Source organism: Triturus cristatus, chromosome 2_2 (genome assembly GCF_964204655.1).
Source record: "Triturus cristatus chromosome 2_2, aTriCri1.1, whole genome shotgun sequence".
In the NCBI taxonomy this organism is placed as follows: domain Eukaryota; kingdom Metazoa; phylum Chordata; class Amphibia; order Caudata; family Salamandridae; genus Triturus; species Triturus cristatus.
The window spans coordinates 756,843,343-756,862,288 of NC_140582.1; the positions used below are offsets into that span (position 1 = coordinate 756,843,343).

The window sequence follows — 18,946 nt, forward strand, 5'->3', positions numbered from 1 at the left end:
CACGCTGAAACATGCGATGTGTACCGCTCCAGTACTAGCAACACCAGATTTCAGCAAGGAATTTATTGTACAGACAGACGCCTCAGAGCACGGCATAGGTGCGGTGCTCTCGCAACTCAATACCGAGGGCCAAGATGAACCAGTGGCCTTCATATCCAGAAGACTCCTCCCTCGGGAACGGCGATGGAGCACCATTGAGAGAGAAGCCTTCGCGGTGGTCTGGGCCCTGAAGAAGTTGAGGCCATACCTCTTTGGAACTCACTTCCTTATTCAGACCGACCACCGCCCCCTTCGCTGGCTCATGCAGATGAGAGGCGAAAACCCCAAGTTGTTGAGGTGGTCCATTTCCCTACTAGGGATGGATTTTCGGGTGGAACATCGGCCCGGAGTTGACCACGCCAATGCTGACGGTCTCTCCAGGTTTTTCCGCCTTAGTGATGAGAACTCGCTAGAGGTGGGGTAGCTCTCCCCTCTTTCGGCTGGGGGGGACGCACGTTGGACCTGTCAGCCCTAGGGTGGTCTCCCCTTCTATTTTTGACCGTGCCTCATTTTTTCCCCCCTCATTTTTATGTTGGACTAGGTCTCCGGGCGCCTTTTCATTGCCAATCAGTGTTAAGGTGCAGGTGCTCCCTTCTCCCAATATGGCTGCCACAGACCCCTGCTACTGCAGAGTGGTCTTTCATAGTAGCACCCTAGCTGCCAGGAGCTGGCTGGAAACCCACAACAATGTTGGGACACCAGCCCGCCTTTTTGTCCCATAGGTAGAATGGGGAAGCTCCTGGAATGTGCTGGAACCTTCTAGAAGGGAGGTGGGGTTTTACTTTTGCCGCCTTGGCTAGAGGTCACCTGATCTAGGGCTACTTAAGTGAGGGAGGGGACTTTTTGAGTTGAGTTGGCCTGTGGGGTAAAGCAGAGCTGGAAGAATCCACGCAGGAGTGTAGGCGGTAGGGCCTAGCCAGGAACTTATGCCTCTGAGAGTGACAGGATTTAGGTGCTGCCTCTTAAGTGAGTGAGGGACCCTGTGAAACCCACTGATCTTGCCCAGCAGTAGGAGGACCCAGAGAACCTCTGCCAGCCTGACCAGGAAGGACCTAGTCGCCCTCTCCATCCCTACCCCCCTGTAACAGAAACCCTGAAGGGCGCCAGATACATCTGCGCCAACAAGACTTCATCTAACATCTGAGAACAGAAACTGAAGCGCTGAGACTGCGTGTCCAGATTGAACTCTAAACTTATATGCCAAGCGCTGAGACTGCGTTTCCAGACTGACCCCTGAAGCCTTATGCAAAGCAGATTGAAGAACCACCGGGGATCGACCAGGTATTAGCGCTGTGACCCCTGCGCTCCCTGACCTGGCCTGGGACCCCCGGCAGCGTGCTCCGCTGAGCGCGGAACTCGCCTCCTTAATTTGAGCCCCCCCCTGTGACGTGGAAGCCAGCGCGCTCACCGCAGCGGCCCGGAGGCCGGAAGAAGTACCCTGCCATGTCACGAGGCCCGTGGAGAAGCCCGGGGCCCCGTCGCTGCCGTTGCAGCTGTGAGAGAAGGGGCGCGAGGCCGAGGACGAGTTCCCCCCCCCCCCCATCATCGCGGGAGCGGACGCCTTCCGACGTCGAGATCGAGGTAAGCCCGGAGACTGGGATTGTCCCTTGTGCGCCCCCTACTGGTTAGGAGCCACACCGCATCCTCAGCCCGGGTACCCTCTCCGTGGGAGTCCCCCTTGTCATCGCGACAGAGAGACCCCGCCGAGGGATCCCTTCCTGGTGCCCCCCGTGACTGCACTGAAGCGCAGTGCCCTACGAACTGCACCGGAGCCCGAGAGACTCGCCCCACAAGTCCCGGTGCGCTCTCTGCTTTATGCCCCGTCCTGAAGTACTGAATGCTATTGCGTACGAGTAGCGCTCTGCTCTTTATGTTCCGTTCCAAAGTACTAAACGCCAATGATTACGAATAGCGCTCTGTATTTGCGTTCCGTATTGAAGTGCTGAATGCCAGTGATTACGTCTAGCGCTCTGTTATTCATGCTCCGTTGTGAAGTGCTAAAGGTCATTGATTACGAGTAGCGCTCTGTTATTTATGGTCCGTTCTGAAGGGCTAAATGTCATTGATTACGAGTAGCGCTCTGTTATTTATGCTCCGTTCTGAAGGGCTAACTGTCATTGATTACGAGTAGCGCTCTGTTATTTATGCTCCGTTCTGAAGGGCTAACTGTCATTGATTACGAGTAGCTCTCTGTGCTAGATGCCCCGTTCTGAGGTCGTCACCGGGAAGCGCGCCTAGCGCTATAATCACCCCCATAAGGCGCTACAGGAGAGTGAAGCGCGCGGGTACATCTACGTGAATGGTAAATGTATCTCAGGCAGTACCGATATTTCATGAATTGCATTTATGGTATGACCAGCATTTATAGCTCCTGACTGACATGTACATCGCTGGGAATTGTAATATCAGCTTATAAAATGTACTGCTACCTCATGAACTGCATCTAACGTGATCTACTTGGATAAACTTGAGTATTTACTGAATTCCAACAGTGTGGCGTCACTTATTGTGTGTGTTCCTCGTCCCATGTGAGGTGCGTGTTGTATGGTTGCTTTACACACAGACCTTTGGGTGTCTGACCGCTCGTGTCACGTTACCGCCCCATAGGGCCTGGAGACCCCAGGTCCTACATGTGGTCACTGCTCTAACTGGGTTGGCAGCACATAACATTAAAGGAATTACTTTACATCGTTTACTAATGCTACCAGTAGAGCACGAGAACAAATTGGAATACCACAAGCTATCTGGAGAAGCTTGTTGTGAAGTTTCAAGAGTTCTGAAGAAAATGAAACTTCTCATTTTTGATGAGGTAAGCATGGTCTCAAACTTGATGCTTGCCTCTGTGCATTTAAGAATGCAGCAAATTCTTAAAACTGAGTATGACGTGTTATTTGGAGGAAAACACGTCATAGTTTTTGGAGATCTACTGCAACTGACTCCGGTAAAAGGACAACCGGTATTTAAAAACACTTGCGCATGAAGATACCAGAAAGTCTCTCGGTAGTGTTGGAAACGTGAACATTTGGACATATTTTGAATACAAAGAACTGACGAAAAATATGCGACAGGCAAATGATGCTGAATATGGAAGTATTCTTCAAGATATAAGAATTGAACTTCTGACAGAACATGGCAAACGAGCTTTGCAGAGTCGATTACTTTCCAATTTGTTTCCAAATGAAAATGTAGTTCCTGAGAAAGTGTACATGAAAATTGCAGAAAATAAATCAGTGATCTGCTTAATGCCAACACTGGGCGAGTGTTCTATATTCAACGAAGAACTATTGAAACTGGAAAATGAAGAAATTATAAAAATGGAAGCCATCGATAAAATAGACCATGAAGGAATCACTATTATTTTGAAGGGAAAATTGAAAACAAAACTGGATTCTTTAGAAAAAAAGATATCTAAAACGTCTGGTTTAGAAAAGACTCTATATGCATGTGTAAACTGTCGGGTAATTTTAAGGCGTAATTTGGATGTAGAAAAAGGTTTAGTTAATGGGGCAATGGGTAAAGTGGTGGATTTTGTTAATTATCAGAAAAAAGAAGGAATTGAATTTTTAAAAATAAATTTGATCAGATTGAATAAGTTAAAGAAATTGGTTGTTGTTCAGTTAGTTTTTTGATTAATAAAGATTTATATGTCCGTAGGAAACAATTTCCATTTTCTCTGGCATATGCAGTGACTATTCATAAATCTCAAGGATTAAGTGTAGACAGTGCATTGGTGAACATTGGATCTATTGTGTTTAAAGAGGGTATGGCATATGTTGCTTTGTCGCAAGTCAGAACATTATCCGGTTTGTTTTTGATGAGACAAAGGTTACTGCAGATGCAAACTGTGTAAAAGAGTATAATAGGTTAAGAAGTGCGTATGCTCCCAATTTAGGTCAATATCCTGTATTTGAAAAGCGTGTGGTTGGTTGAAAAAGGAGGGTTGGTTGAAAAAGAAGGTTTGAGAATATCTGTACTGAAGGTGTAGAGAAGGGAAAAGAACAAGATAATGTTGTGATAGCAAGTAAAAAGAAAAAGGACACTATTGAAGAGATTGTTGGTTATCAGTTTGAAAATAGTTCAGGTGTCAATTGCTATGCTAATGTAGTGGTCAATGTTGTTTTTTATCTTGAAGGTTTGCTAGAACAAATTATGCAGAATTGGGTAAAAAGATTTTGTTCCTTGTTGCATTATGTTTATGAAAAATTGACAACAGATACAAGTAAAATACAAACTGTTTCAGATGTTCGTAATCTTTTGGATGTGTGTTCTGGTTCTACACAATTTACGCAAAATATCCAACAAGATGCTCAGGAATTTTAATGTATATGCTTACCATTTATGAAAATGAAGGTGTAGAAATAGAAAATATTTTTAGCCTTTGTTACAAATGGGAACATCATTGTGAAAATTACATGTATACTTCTAGCACTAATGTAGACACTGAAAGATTTCTATATTTAACATTACCGGACTGTAAATCAGTGTCTTTCAATAAATTAGTTAAAGGTGCAAATCAAAACATGGAGTGTAGCCAATGTAAATCAGAAATGTTATCCTCATTATTATTTTTAAAAATATGGACAATATATAATTTTAATGATGCAATGTTGTATAGCTGATGGAAGAAAATTGGATACTTTAATAAAGCAATTTGTAGCAACACAACTATCAATATAAGGAAGGACTTTTGTAGCAATTGCAATAATTTTCCATGATGGTCTTTCCACCACATCTGGACATTACACTGCCTATCTAAAATGTGACAAAGGCTGGACACTTTGTGATGATTCTCAGTTGCTTTTCAAACAACGTTTGCCTAGGGAATTACCAAATTCCTACCGAATATTTTTAAAGCCAAATTTTTAGGAAGATAATTTACTCTCTGAGGAATTTATTAGGATTACCATTGGACAATTTACATAAAAAACTGTGCAAATACCATTTGGCCTCAAGGAGAGGTATATGTTTGAATTATGGACTTTTTCTTACTGGTTGACTCGGTGAATATTTTAAAGCGACAACATTTACAGTTTTTATAAAATGAAGTTATAAAATTTTGTTAGCAGTAAGCATTTTATATATGTGTGATTTGTATTTTCTGGTACTTTACTGAGAGTAGCATGTTGTTGTTTTTTTTAAACAATCTTTGATTGTTTTTTTTTGCCCGTTGTGTGGAAATATGGATTTTTATGGTCAGTTATGTCCCCTATCTTGGACCCCAACGGTTTCATGTATAAACCATAAGTACATGTATGTTTCCTCCAGCTCCAGTTATGAAGACGCAAACACATGTGCGTCCATCGTCAACATGTCCTCTTTCAGATCCGCCATGAATGGGTCGGATATTCCATTCCTAAGTATGAAAGGCCACCGGCTTTATATGGTTCATTTATGCCATTTTACAGTCCAGGCGAGTAGGCCCTGATTCTGCCATCAAGCCTTTTCTTGCCTTCTCCCTCTGAAAGCTCCAGTTTGAGCTCGCATCTGTATCCATGAACTTTGTCCTACTCCCTGCGCGGCTAACGGTGCCTGACTCCAGCCTGTTGCCTGCCAAAAACTGTATTTCACCTTCGAAATTATCTGCTCCGCTCCCTATCCAATGCATTCCTGTCTAGTAGTTTAAGTAAACATTCTTCCAGCTACCGAGCGAAAGGCCCGGCTTCTCTGTCTTTATGCAAGTAATTCATAGCCCTGTTACTATGGAAGATTTCTGCCCTCGCATCTAGTGTAGACACTTAGACGCTTGTACACGCACTAACAGTCAGTATAGAATAAGATTCTATCCTAAGAGACCTCTCTTTTTGGATAACATAGTTCTTTAAACATAGGATGTTAGATATGATTTGGGATTAGGTTGACATAACCCCAGACTTCTGTCTCCACATGTAGAGCTAAATGTCAAGTCCCCTTCACCCCCTAGTTGCACGTCAATCACGCGTCATGCTGCTGCGCGCGCATCTCTGCCAAGTATTTCTGCTGACATTGCGAAATTCTTTCATGAAACCACCCTATTGTGACATCATACCTGATGACGTTCTTTAAGTTACGCCCAGTTACACCCACTTTAACTACGCATGTATGTTTTTATCTTAGTTATCAATTGCTACGCCTCCTGCATCTGTTTCACTGTAATGCCTATTGTATAAAAATGATTACTTGTCAATAAAGTTGGTTCTTCACTTCCTGAACCTTCGTGGTGATGGAACATGGAGTCCTCAATTCGAATTGATTTTGGAATAAAGCCCGTTCCGAACCTCTAATACCACGGATTCTGCCTCTTATTTTACTGAGCTATTGTTATAGATTTTCCGCATCAAATTAAGTACCGGTAATTAAATTATTTACCACATATATGGCGCCCGAACAGGGACACTTTCTCATCTCACGCGCCGGAGGTACGTTGCAGGCCCGGTCTCCTGTCACAGCTGGACGGACAACAACGCGTACCCACAGGATTTCCTGTATCTCCCTCCTGCCGAGCGGGGGTAACTGAGGCTGCGATCAACACCCAGACGAGGCGGTGAGAAGTGCGAAGTATCCCGACCAGAGCCTAGCTGAGAGAGCAAGATCCGAGGTATACAGAGGCTTACCAGTTCCGAAGTTCCGAAGTATCGAGTCGAGTCCAGTCCGGTCCGAGTCCAGTTCAGTTCAGCTCCGAGGCCTTCCGTTCCGAGCTACCCGGTGAGTACCATTGTCGGGGAGGCGTTCTGACGTGCACATAGTTTGTGCCGGTCAAGACGGGTTTGGGTACACAAATCCGGTCTGCACTGTTTCAGCAGTGTATCTGTACTGTTTAGCAGTATATCAAGTATGTCTAGTATATGGTTCAGAATTATCTAGTTAGTATCGAGTATTATGCTTAGTGACTAGTTCCCTAAATGGCCATCATTGTTGTTTATTAAATGTTAAATGTTAAAATGTTTTAAATACGTTCTGTATATTGTGGTGTGAATGACTGTTCATTATTGTGTTTTATGGTCTTAAACGTGTTCAAAATTAGGTAACAGATCAGTTCTCAATATGCCGCTCTTTTCGAAATTAAGACAGATCAAAACCAGAAAAGGGGTACTCGAAGAGGCTGTTCCCATTCCTCCTAGGGACACTCCAGGGTACTTCATGTATCATAAACATGGCCTAGACGCCATATTATTTCTTGATTTATGGGTAGACTACACCAAGGAATTACCAGAAAGTCAGAGGTGGCCCGCAGCGGGGACCTGGGATGCAGATTGCATCATGAAAGTAGAGGAAGAATTATGGAAAAAGAAAGCTAGGCAGTCACAGAAAGATGCCATTGAATTATGGCGTAAAGAATCGTATAGACGTACAGAGAAAGCGCTCAGACAGGAAGAGAAAAGTAAGGAGAATTCAAATAAAGTTCGAGAAACTCTATTAATTGAAGAAGGTACTCGAGTAAAGTCAGAACAAACAGACAGACAAAGAAATGCCCTTATGAATGGTATGTATCCCCTTCTGGCCGAAGGATTACCTAAGGCTACTCCGGAGATACCAAAAGACTTGCCACCCCCATTGTTTCCGATAAAAGTACATCCCAAAGGGCATCCCAGAACCGCAGAAGATGTTTTCCTTTCCTCTTATTTAGACGACGCAGCTCCCGAGTATGCAAATGCTGCGCCACATAGACCGCCTGCCGAGGGGGTTCAACGCCAAGACCCTCTTCCGTCTGTACCTCCGCAACAGCAAACTCCGACACAAGTTCCGGCAAGCACATCTGCTTCTACACCTGTATCCACACCTATGGTTGCTATATCACGTTCAACGAATCCTTTCACATCCAGCACCCCAGGTGGTGCTACCGGAGGTACATCAAACATTTCTTCCACGCCACCCAGAGTAAATAAACTTTCCTTTCAAGAATTAGCCCACCAACGTACGCCCAAACTAGTAACTCCCAACACGCTCAAGGAACTTTTAATAGATTGTAGATATGACCCTGTGCCCGGAAAGGGGGACGAAATGATGCTGGCATCATTACGTATCCGACGAGCTGCAATATATTTAGGGAAACTACCAGGAATGACTGCACATTTAGAGAATATATATCACTTTGTCCAGTCAGGGCGAGATTCTGAGAGTATTAACAGAGCCATGGAGTACCAAAAGGTGGAAATACAGGGGGAACTGTTACGTTTCCTCATAAACTGTGTGATCAGAAATCAAGACCGACCAGGGGTAAATCCGGAAGAAATGCAAATTCTTACCACATGGAGTCAGAATATATCAGAGGGGAGACATGATAAACGATCATGTATAGTAGCTATGTGCCGAAAGATCCGCAAAGAAATAGAACGAATACACGAAGAAAGATTAGCAGTAGACGAACCTGAACAAACCGAGGACGAGGAAGAATTAGAACTGCCCACAGGACAGTTAGAAACGATGGCCTATGTAGGTAGAGGAAGATCTTGCAATAATACTAGATGCCTTACTGATCCGATACGTCCGATACGTCCAGATAATAGCAGAAATTTTCCAGACTCCTATAATAAATATAAGGTCCCCCGAACATTCGTTCCAAGCCGCTGACAATTTACTCCGAGAACGAAGGGGTTATCATATACTCGATTCTATGGACGAGCAAGAATTAGCCAGGTCAGCCGTTCAGTGGGTTGATAGTCCCGGAAAATATAGTGATGATACATTAGCGCACACGTTTTTGAACCTCGCCCCAGATGAACAGCGTTTAGCTGGTATCTATAGGATTCAACAACTCCTTATATTGTATAAAAGCCAACACTCCGATCCTGGCCCCTTACCTGACATTTTGACTAAATTGATCACGAATAAATGGAGAGGTTCAGGTACTGAGTTAATTAGAGAAATACTAGAATCCAGAAAGCAGTACATTCTTTTTGTATGTCCCGAACATGTCTCACTGCCCATCAAGGAAAGAACGATGTATTATATGGATAGACAGAATCCCTTACGCGAAGTCCACCCGATAAAGGGTGAGGACAATCAGTTTAAACGTGTGTTTGTATACACACCCATATCTAAAATAGAACTATTAGAAATGAAGAAAGTGGTACCCAGTCATGACAAAGACCCAGCGGGTTTCCACCGTGAAATTAAAGACATGTTGCTCATGGGAGAGTATACCTATCCTGACATTATGACAATATTGAAGGTATTAATGCCTGCGGGCATTTACGAAAAACTCAAGGAAAAGGATTGGGAGGTGGGAGACCAAAAGATAGATTGGACAGCATTAGAAAACGAAGAAAAAGCTCGAGGTCCAGGTGCAGGGCTTGGGGAAAAGACCAAAACACTACCAGGTTTACTAGTGCAGGTACTACCACGTTTATTAACTACGAAAAAGGAAGACTGGGGTGCAATCTCAGCATGTAAACAAAAACCAGATGAAGACACTAGTGATTTCTATGCCCGATTCGAAAAATGTTTTGGTATAAATAGTGGGATAAAAGCAAGTAGCGAATCTTATCCACATCTGTTTGTGACAAAGTTAGTTGAAAATTCTTTGCCCCAAGTTAAGAATAGAGTATTGAAATTCGAGAGTACCTGGCAAGGTAACACTCCGTCACAAATGTTACAAATGTTACAGTATCATCACAATAGAATTAGAGAGGAACAAGAACATGAACAAAGACGTATGAAAGACACGAAAATGAAAATGCTAGTTTCCCAGACAGTTCCAGCTGACGGTCATAAAAAGGGTACGACACAGTCCAGTGTTTCAACAGGTCCTGTAAAAGGGACATGCAACTATTGTAAACAGCCAGGTCATTATGTACACGATTGCCCAGTTTTAAAACATAATATCGCCATAGGGAATACAAAAGAAAGACCACGGCCACTTAGACAGGATCAGAACCAACAAGGAGCTCCGCAGCACGCACAGTCCATGCCAGCTCCGCAACAGTCTATGCCAGCTCCACCACCGCAGCCTATTGCTGCCACACAAACAACGACACGACAGATGTACCAGACCGCACAGTATGACTATCCTGATTATCAACGATACTCATGAAACAGCCTAGAGAGGGAAGTTGGCTTACCCCTTATCGAGGTCCCTGTAGATCAAGAAGGACCTTATGTACACAGTGAACTATTAGGCCAAGATAGAAAATTTTTACTTGATACAGGGGCAAGCCGAACAACAATAAAACGTAGTGAAGTTCCAGGGGCACCCCTCTCAGGCTCACAGAATATTTCCCTTGGTTTTTCAGGAAAACCAATCATTAACGAAGTATCACAGCCGCTTCCACTTACGATTGGTCCCTTGACACGAACTACAGATTTATTGCTTACTGAGTCATGTCCAGAAAACCTGTTAGGCATAAAAACATTGAAAGCTCTAGGAGCTATAATATGTTGTTCTCCGGAAGGAGTAAGATTGTTTTTACGTGATTTCAAAGGACACTATGTGTCCCGAGACATGGATGACCGACTACAGACTTTACCCACACATTTATGGGCACAAGGCCCTACAGATGTTGGTTGCATGAACATCACACCATATCGAGTCACACTAAAGGCAGGAGTGGTACTACCACGAATGCGACAATACAAGTTACCGTCCGATGCTGTAGTGGCTTTAATGCAAATCATTGACGAGCTTATTACCCAAGGAGTGGTTGTGGAAACAGACTCCAATGTATGTAATTCACCGATAATTCCGATTCTTAAACGAACTGATCGAAAAGCCCCGCCAGTATATCGACTGGTTATTGATCTGCGTGAAATAAATAAATGTATTGTACCACAATACCCCGTAGTCCCAGACATTTCTTCATTACTGACAGCCATTGATTCCGAAGCAACATTCTTCACTGTAATTGATCTCAAGAATGCCTTTTTCAGCGTCCCAATAGATCCGGAAAGCCAATACTTATTCGGATTTCGTTTAAATGGACGAAGCTTTAAATTCACACGCGCACCTCAAGGATTCACAGAAAGCCCCAGCATCTATAGCCAAGCACTAAAACGAGAACTTGACAGTATCCACATGCCAGTCAACACTGCTCTGCTTCAATATGTCGATGATCTGCTGATCACCGCTAGAAGCGAACCTGAATGTGAAAAAGCCTCACTGACGGTTTTACAATTTTTGGCCGAAAAGGGGCACAAGGTGTCCCCTTCTAAGCTGCAATTCTGTGTCCAGCGAGTTGTTTACCTTGGTCACTCGCTGTCCAAGGAGGGAAGGCAGCTTACACCAGATCGCATCCAGTTAATTGCTAACATGCCAATACCCAAGACACAAAAGGAGGTGCGAGCTTTCATAGGCCTCACTTCATATTGTAGGCAGTGGATCCCGCAGTATGCATTTCTAGCAAAACCACTCATTCAGTTGACAACACAGGAGGCAGCCACATCGACTGTTCTCCCTTGGACTCAGGAACATACACAAGCTTTTGAAAGCCTAAAGAAAGCCTTATGTCAAGCGCCTGTTTTAGCAACACCATGTTACAATAAACATTTTACACTCTTTGTTACAGAACGCGAAGGTACTGCCTTGTCAGTACTCACACAGGAACAAGCAGGATCATACAAACCTTGTGCTTATTTTTCTAGTACATTAGATCCCGTAGCTCAGGCTCTGCCTGCGTGCCTGAAATCAGTGGCAGCGACAGCTTTAGCAATACGACAAAGCGATGCCATAGTGTTAGGACACCAATTGACAGTACAAGTACCACATGCAGTAGAGGTTCTCTTGAACCGCACACAAACACAACACTTGACTATAGCACGACTCACTGGTTACGAATTAACATTGTTTCAGCCACATATAGAAATCAGACGTTGCAGTACATTGAATCCTGCCACACTGTTACCAGTAAACGGAACAGACCCACTTGCACATGATTGTATTGAAGTTATCACTATCACGACGAAACCTAGACAAGACTTGACAGACGTCCCATTGTTAGACCCAGACCTGACGTTGTATGTAGATGGTTCATGTATGAGAACAAGTACAGGAGAGCTAGTGGCCGCTTACGCAGTCACAACAGACACTGAAATCATTGAAACAAATCGCATAAATACCTTGTCCGCTCAAGCAGCAGAGCTCGTCGCTCTGACACAAGCCTGTATTCAAGCTACGAATAAAAAAGTCAACATATATACTGATTCACGTTATGCATTCGGAGTTGTACATGACTTCGGCGTGCTGTGGCGAGAGAGAGGTTATTTAACTTCTCACGGTGCCCACATTCAGCACGGACCCCTCATTCATGCCTTATTAGATGCAATACATCTACCCACTGCGATATCAATTATGAAATGTAAAGCTCATACGAAAGTTACTGATATCATTTCCCAAGGCAATGACCTAGCTGACAGAACAGCTAAACAGACTGCTCAAACTCAAATATCTGACATGACAAAGACAATAGTCCCGACACCAGCACATTGCATGACGGTTAAGGATCCCGCTCTTGACGTAATTGACATACAGACACATGCTACACCGGATGAAATAAAGAAATGGACTGAATTAGGAGGGATCCAAACGGATCAAGGATGGATGACGAAGGAAAAATCTGTGTGGTTCCTTCCTGATTCAATGGTCCAAGTTATCATTAACACTGTACATAGTCCAGCACACCTAGGAGAAAAAGCTATGCTAGACAGCATTCAACACATTTGGTTCAACAAACATTTACGAGCAGCAGCTAAACAAAAAGTTCGTACCTGTATGATCTGTTGTCAGTTTAACCCAGGTAAAAGCATTCCCGTAGAACAGGGTGGATTTCAGCCTCCTGATCACTCTTTTGAAGTCCTCCAGATGGATTATATCCAGATGGAACGATGTCGAAGATTCAAATATGTTCTCGTAGTTGTCTGTGCTCTTTCCCGTTGGACAGAGGCATACCCGGTTTCAGATTACACTGCCCCGACTACTGCCAAACAGTTGGTTCGAGAATTCTTCCCACGGTACGGTTTACCACGTGCTGTCTACTCAGATAACGGCCAGCCGTTCTCATCCGAACTAATGAAACACGTTTCACTTTTGTTAGGCTATCAGTGGAAATTTCACTGTGTCCGACACCCAGAGGCAGCAGGTCTCGTGGAACGACATAATCAAACTCTGAAAATTAGATTGTCCAAAATATGTAGAGAGAAAGGTGTCGACTGGGTAGTAGCCTTACCAGTTGCACTCTTTTACATGAGAATGGTAGCGCACTCTCGAACAGGGCTATCCCCTTATGAGGTGGTCTTTGGTAGACCACCAAATATGTGGGGGACGCCTATACCACGCAAAATAACTGATGTTGACTGTAACATGCTGACAGATTACTTGGCTTCCTTGATGTCTGCACTACAATCTTGTCGTTCACAGGTAGCTGCAGCCTTTCCCGACAACACCGAGGTGAAACCCCATGACGTAATTCCAGGGGACTTGGTGTTAGTGAGGAACTTTGACCGGAAGTCTCAGCTGGATCCTAGGTGGAAATCGCCTCAACTCGTCCTGTTAACCACGAGGACAGCCGTGAAGATCGAAGGTCGAAAAGGCTGGATACATTCAAGTCATATCAAGAAATTTCATGGACTACCGTCAGATGTAAATGACACACCTTGCGGGTCTTCACCGATTGACTCAAAGCTTCCTTTGGTTGAACTGAATGACAAAGAACAAAACAGACTAAAACTAAGGTCTAAGAAGTCGGACAATTTGATTGTTTAAGTCCTCTCCAAGGTGAATCGGTCGAATTTGTCCCTGACATGAATACCCTAGACCTGAATAGAGAGAGACACCGAAGGAAGCGAATGAAACAACATGCGTACTATAAATCACTGCGTAGTCATTGCACAGTGACGTTATTAATTTTGTTTTTCTTATGTCTTTTAATAGTAGCTGCAAGTATATTGTTGCACATATATTATCCTATTTCTAGACAAATTTACAATGTTACTGCTGAACATTCTTTTAGTGAATTACCCCCGCATGAGTTGTCCTATAGATTTGCGCTGCGCAATAACACTTTTATTAGTATGTTACATCATTCCCATCAGGTTAGCAATGCTACAAATTGTTGGATATGTGGCCGACTCCCTCCCTATCAGAACTATAAGGGAATTCTGCCTCTCTTTCCATACCCGTTCACACACAATGGCTCCTGTGGAGCATGGTTTAGTCTAATTAATTCCCTAGATTCGAATTCTGCAGTTGATAAAGACAACTGGGTATGGGGAAACCTGAACTTAGTTTTACTCAAAGTCTGCTACCCTGACAAGAAGGGACTTCCCAAAAGAACAGGAACTGATCTAGAAAATGAAGTATATGGATTAGGGAATTTCACGCTCAATATCATGATCCTGAATATTGAATCCGAAGCTGCACCAATTTTGCCCGCTATGTCAGTATTTCCAGTTAAAGGTGAATTATGTGTAAGAAAGAATGGTTCCATACATATGGGCCATAGTAAATGCACCACTGTGATAAAATTCAGTGATCAAGGCAAGTCTACATTCAGAGCTTCTCGCCATTCCTACTTCATATGTGGTCAGACTGCATATATACGTCTGCCTCTAGATTGGGATGGTACCTGCTACATCGGATTCCTTTTGCCACCTGTTTTCTTAGCTCCTCCTGATTATCACAGAAATACTCATTTAGTACACAATAGAGAACGGAGAGATCTCCCAATAGTCGACTATACTGAGACAGCATGGGAAAAATACACAGATTTCAATAAAGGTCTCTTTCCCTATATAGGTACAGTTACCAATAGCAAGCTGATACGTAGATTAACCAGAACCCTTGAAGCAGTAGTGAACGAAACTATTTCCGCCTTAGGCAATTTAACAGAAGAGCAGTCTGCTATGCGGATTGTTGTGCTTCAAAATCGTCTTGTCCTTGACGTCATCCTGGCCGATAGGGGCGGAGCTTGTAGGGTCATCGGATCAAGCTGTTGCATTTTCATACCAGAAAATTCGCCATCTGTATATAAAGCCATAACTCGCCTTCATAAGATTGTAAGCCAGATACACCAGAATCCAGGCACCTGGACTTGGTCCGGTTGGTTTTGGAGTGTATTATCTACCTTTGGATGGAGGGTCCTATCCTTCCTAGGTATTGGCTTTCTCATACTATTCAGTTGCTGTTTATGCCTACAATGTGGACCAGCGATCTGTGGTCTGTGTGCCACATCGTGTATTCCACCACCAAGATTTCATTCATCCCGGAAGAAGAAAGAAGAACAAATGATGCTATATGAACAGATCAACGGATTGATGAAGATTGATATCTCTTAAGGGCAAGTAGGGGACAAGGAGGGAATGTGGAAATATGGATTTTTATGGTCAGTTATGTCCCCTATCTTGGACCCCAACGGTTTCATGTATAAACCATAAGTACATGTATGTTTCCTCCAGCTCCAGTTATGAAGACGCAAACACATGTGCGTCCATCGTCAACATGTCCTCTTTCAGATCCGCCATGAATGGGTCGGATATTCCATTCCTAAGTATGAAAGGCCACCGGCTTTATATGGTTCATTTATGCCATTTTACAGTCCAGGCGAGTAGGCCCTGATTCTGCCATCAAGCCTTTTCTTGCCTTCTCCCTCTGAAAGCTCCAGTTTGAGCTCGCATCTGTATCCATGAACTTTGTCCTACTCCCTGCGCGGCTAACGGTGCCTGACTCCAGCCTGTTGCCTGCCAAAAACTGTATTTCACCTTCGAAATTATCTGCTCCGCTCCCTATCCAATGCATTCCTGTCTAGTAGTTTAAGTAAACATTCTTCCAGCTACCGAGCGAAAGGCCCGGCTTCTCTGTCTTTATGCAAGTAATTCATAGCCCTGTTACTATGGAAGATTTCTGCCCTCGCATCTAGTGTAGACACTTAGACGCTTGTACACGCACTAACAGTCAGTATAGAATAAGATTCTATCCTAAGAGACCTCTCTTTTTGGATAACATAGTTCTTTAAACATAGGATGTTGGATATGATTTGGGATTAGGTTGACATAACCCCAGACTTCTGTCTCCACATGTAGAGCTAAATGTCAAGTCCCCTTCACCCCCTAGTTGCACGTCAATCACGCGTCATGCTGCTGCGCGCGCATCTCTGCCAAGTATTTCTGCTGACATTGCGAAATTCTTTCATGAAACCACCCTATTGTGACATCATACCTGATGACGTTCTTTAAGTTACGCCCAGTTACACCCACTTTAACTACGCATGTATGTTTTTATCTTAGTTATCAATTGCTACGCCTCCTGCATCTGTTTCACTGTAATGCCTATTGTATAAAAATGATTACTTGTCAATAAAGTTGGTTCTTCACTTCCTGAACCTTCGTGGTGATGGAACATGGAGTCCTCAATTCGAATTGATTTTGGAATAAAGCCCGTTCCGAACCTCTAATACCACGGATTCTGCCTCTTATTTTACTGAGCTATTGTTATAGATTTTCCGCATCAAATTAAGTACCGGTAATTAAATTATTTACCACAGTTGTTATGTGATGAGTACGATTGAAATCACTATTTCTAGGGAAATTCAATATATTCTGAGAACAGCAAAAAAAGGCAAACATGTCTTTACTGATTGATTTTGTGCAGGAAGGTGTGTCTTCACAACATGGCACAGATATCCTTGCACCATGGTGCAAGGGTGCCTGTGTCACCATATGGCTGCAGTTTAAGCAGCTGTGCAGAGAGAAGCATAGATTTGCAACATATTTATGTACATATGTTGCATCCCTGTGCTTCGGAAGTACTACAGCACACTGCAGTTAAAGAGGTTACTGTGTGATGCTGCCGCACTTTCTCATAGTTCTGCACTTCACATTCACCATTCGCTACTAATGCATTTGTTCAGTCAATTACGCACTACACATACATTCATCTAAACTTTCACACACTAACAAACAAATATAGCTCTTTTTTTAAACCAGGAAAGTTAGTTCTTAGAAGAACTTTTTATTTTTTTATTTTTTTTTCTTGGTTTTGAACAATTTTTCATTTTTGGGGGGGTTTTTCTGGAGAAAAAAAAAAGGAAAAAACAAAACAGAACTGGCGGAACAAAACAATGAACTTCAGGGGGAAAAAAAAGAATGAAAAAAAAACTAGCAATGATAGTTTTCTTGCTTTCGACAAATGAGGTCAATGGACTGCTCTCCATAACAAAGGACAGCGATGCATTTTATGCAGAGCACTTTTAATGTTGCAAACTGTGGACAGATGTCCAAGTTTTGGACAGATGGATCCACCCTCAAAGTACTCGGCTGTGATGCGTCTGATGGACCTGGAAGAACTCGCATTCTTCGGCATTCCTCGCGAGCCAGGTTGACCGGATGCATGGTCTTCAGATGCTTCATCATGCTGGCTGTACCACATGAATATTTTTTGGTGGGACCCCCACGGGAGAGCACTCGCTGACAGATCTTACATGTCACTAAGGTGGCATTCGTTTTGGTTTGCCCCTCAGGAAAAGTGAAACATTTCCGTACCACAGATGAGTATCTTTGTGGGCGTGGTGGTTCTTCCAAAAATTCATCCTCAGATGAATGAGCAGATGCTGGAGATGCCTGCTGCCCTGAAGCCATTGTTTTGAAAAAAAAAGTTTGATCTAAATGTAAACTTAGTCAAAAAAAAGTTATTCTCAGCAGAGAGATGCTCCTCCAAAGAAGAATGATTGAAATGTGTGGGGTCTTTCAATAGTTAGAATAGGAAGTGTAATGAACCAATCAAATCTATTTTTTTCAGGTCACATGGGATCCGCGCACCGTGCGCATAGGCAGCGCGAATCCGCGAAATTGCATTTAAAAGCAATATAATATTAAAATAAAAATATATTAATTTAATGAGTAGCTTAGATTATGTCTTCATTTAATATTTACATGAAATACATATATGTTTTTTGACATTTAAAATATTTCGCGGGATTCGCACACCCACCGCGTCAAACACGCACATGACGTTACGCGGACGCGCGTGAGCGTCACGTAACATACTTCGTACGTGTCGCATATGTGCTCGGAGTCGCGTACTGGTCGCATAGCAATCGCGCACGAAAATATGTACCCAACGCATACCGTACGCGGATCTTACACTACAGTCGTAAAATGGCGAATATGTTCTGCGCAGGGATGGAGAAAGGTGCGCGAATCCAAAAAAACTTCTAAAGAAAAAAAATAAGTATTAAAAATATAATTTAAAAAAATAGTTTACAAAAAATTACAAATATTTTTTTTTATTAAAAACAAATAATATTTTTTAATTTTTAAAAGAAATAAGTGGGGGAAAAAACTTTAAAAAATGTCGAAAAACAATATAAAAAAAAAAATGTAAGTAATTGATACATTGAAAAATAAAGATTTAGAAATCCTATGAAAATCATAGGTTTTAAGATAAGTTGTAGATCGGAATTAGCATTTAAAAAACCTTTGAAATTCACTTAAAAAAATCATAGGTTTCAGGGGCGTTCTAGTTAGCTGGACATTTCCCTCGTACAAAACCATTGAAATTTCCCCGTTATAGTTAGTTCAGCTAACTATAACTCGCCCCCCCCCATGCACTAGTGATGACGTCACATATTACATCACTCATCAAATTTCCAGCTAACTATAACGCCCCTGAAACCTATGGTTTTTTCAGTGAATTTCCAAGGTTTTTTAAATGCTAATTACTAACTATAACGTGCCTGAAACCTATGGTTTTTTCAGTGAATTGATCTACACACACACATATGTATATATACATACACACACAAAAACAAATTTATCAGGGCTTGAAAAATCTTACAAATGTTATTAGGCCTGAAGGTCTAGTAATTTGAAAAATCTACTCGACCTAACCATGATGTACTTGACCTCTGTCTCTGGTATCTCAGCATATGACAAGATAACAAGATTTAAAGGCATCTTTCTTACTCATTTACTTTGTGAGCAATAAAGATGCCTTTAAATCTTGTTA

The 18,946-nt window shown here is 42.7% G+C and overlaps 1 protein-coding gene across 2 annotated transcripts in view; it reads right to left on the bottom strand.

Moving 5' to 3' along the window:
• The window catches only part of VPS37A (VPS37A subunit of ESCRT-I), a 431,421-nt gene that overhangs the window by 378,853 nt on the left and 33,622 nt on the right, over positions 1-18,946 (bottom strand). The window lies entirely within an intron of this gene.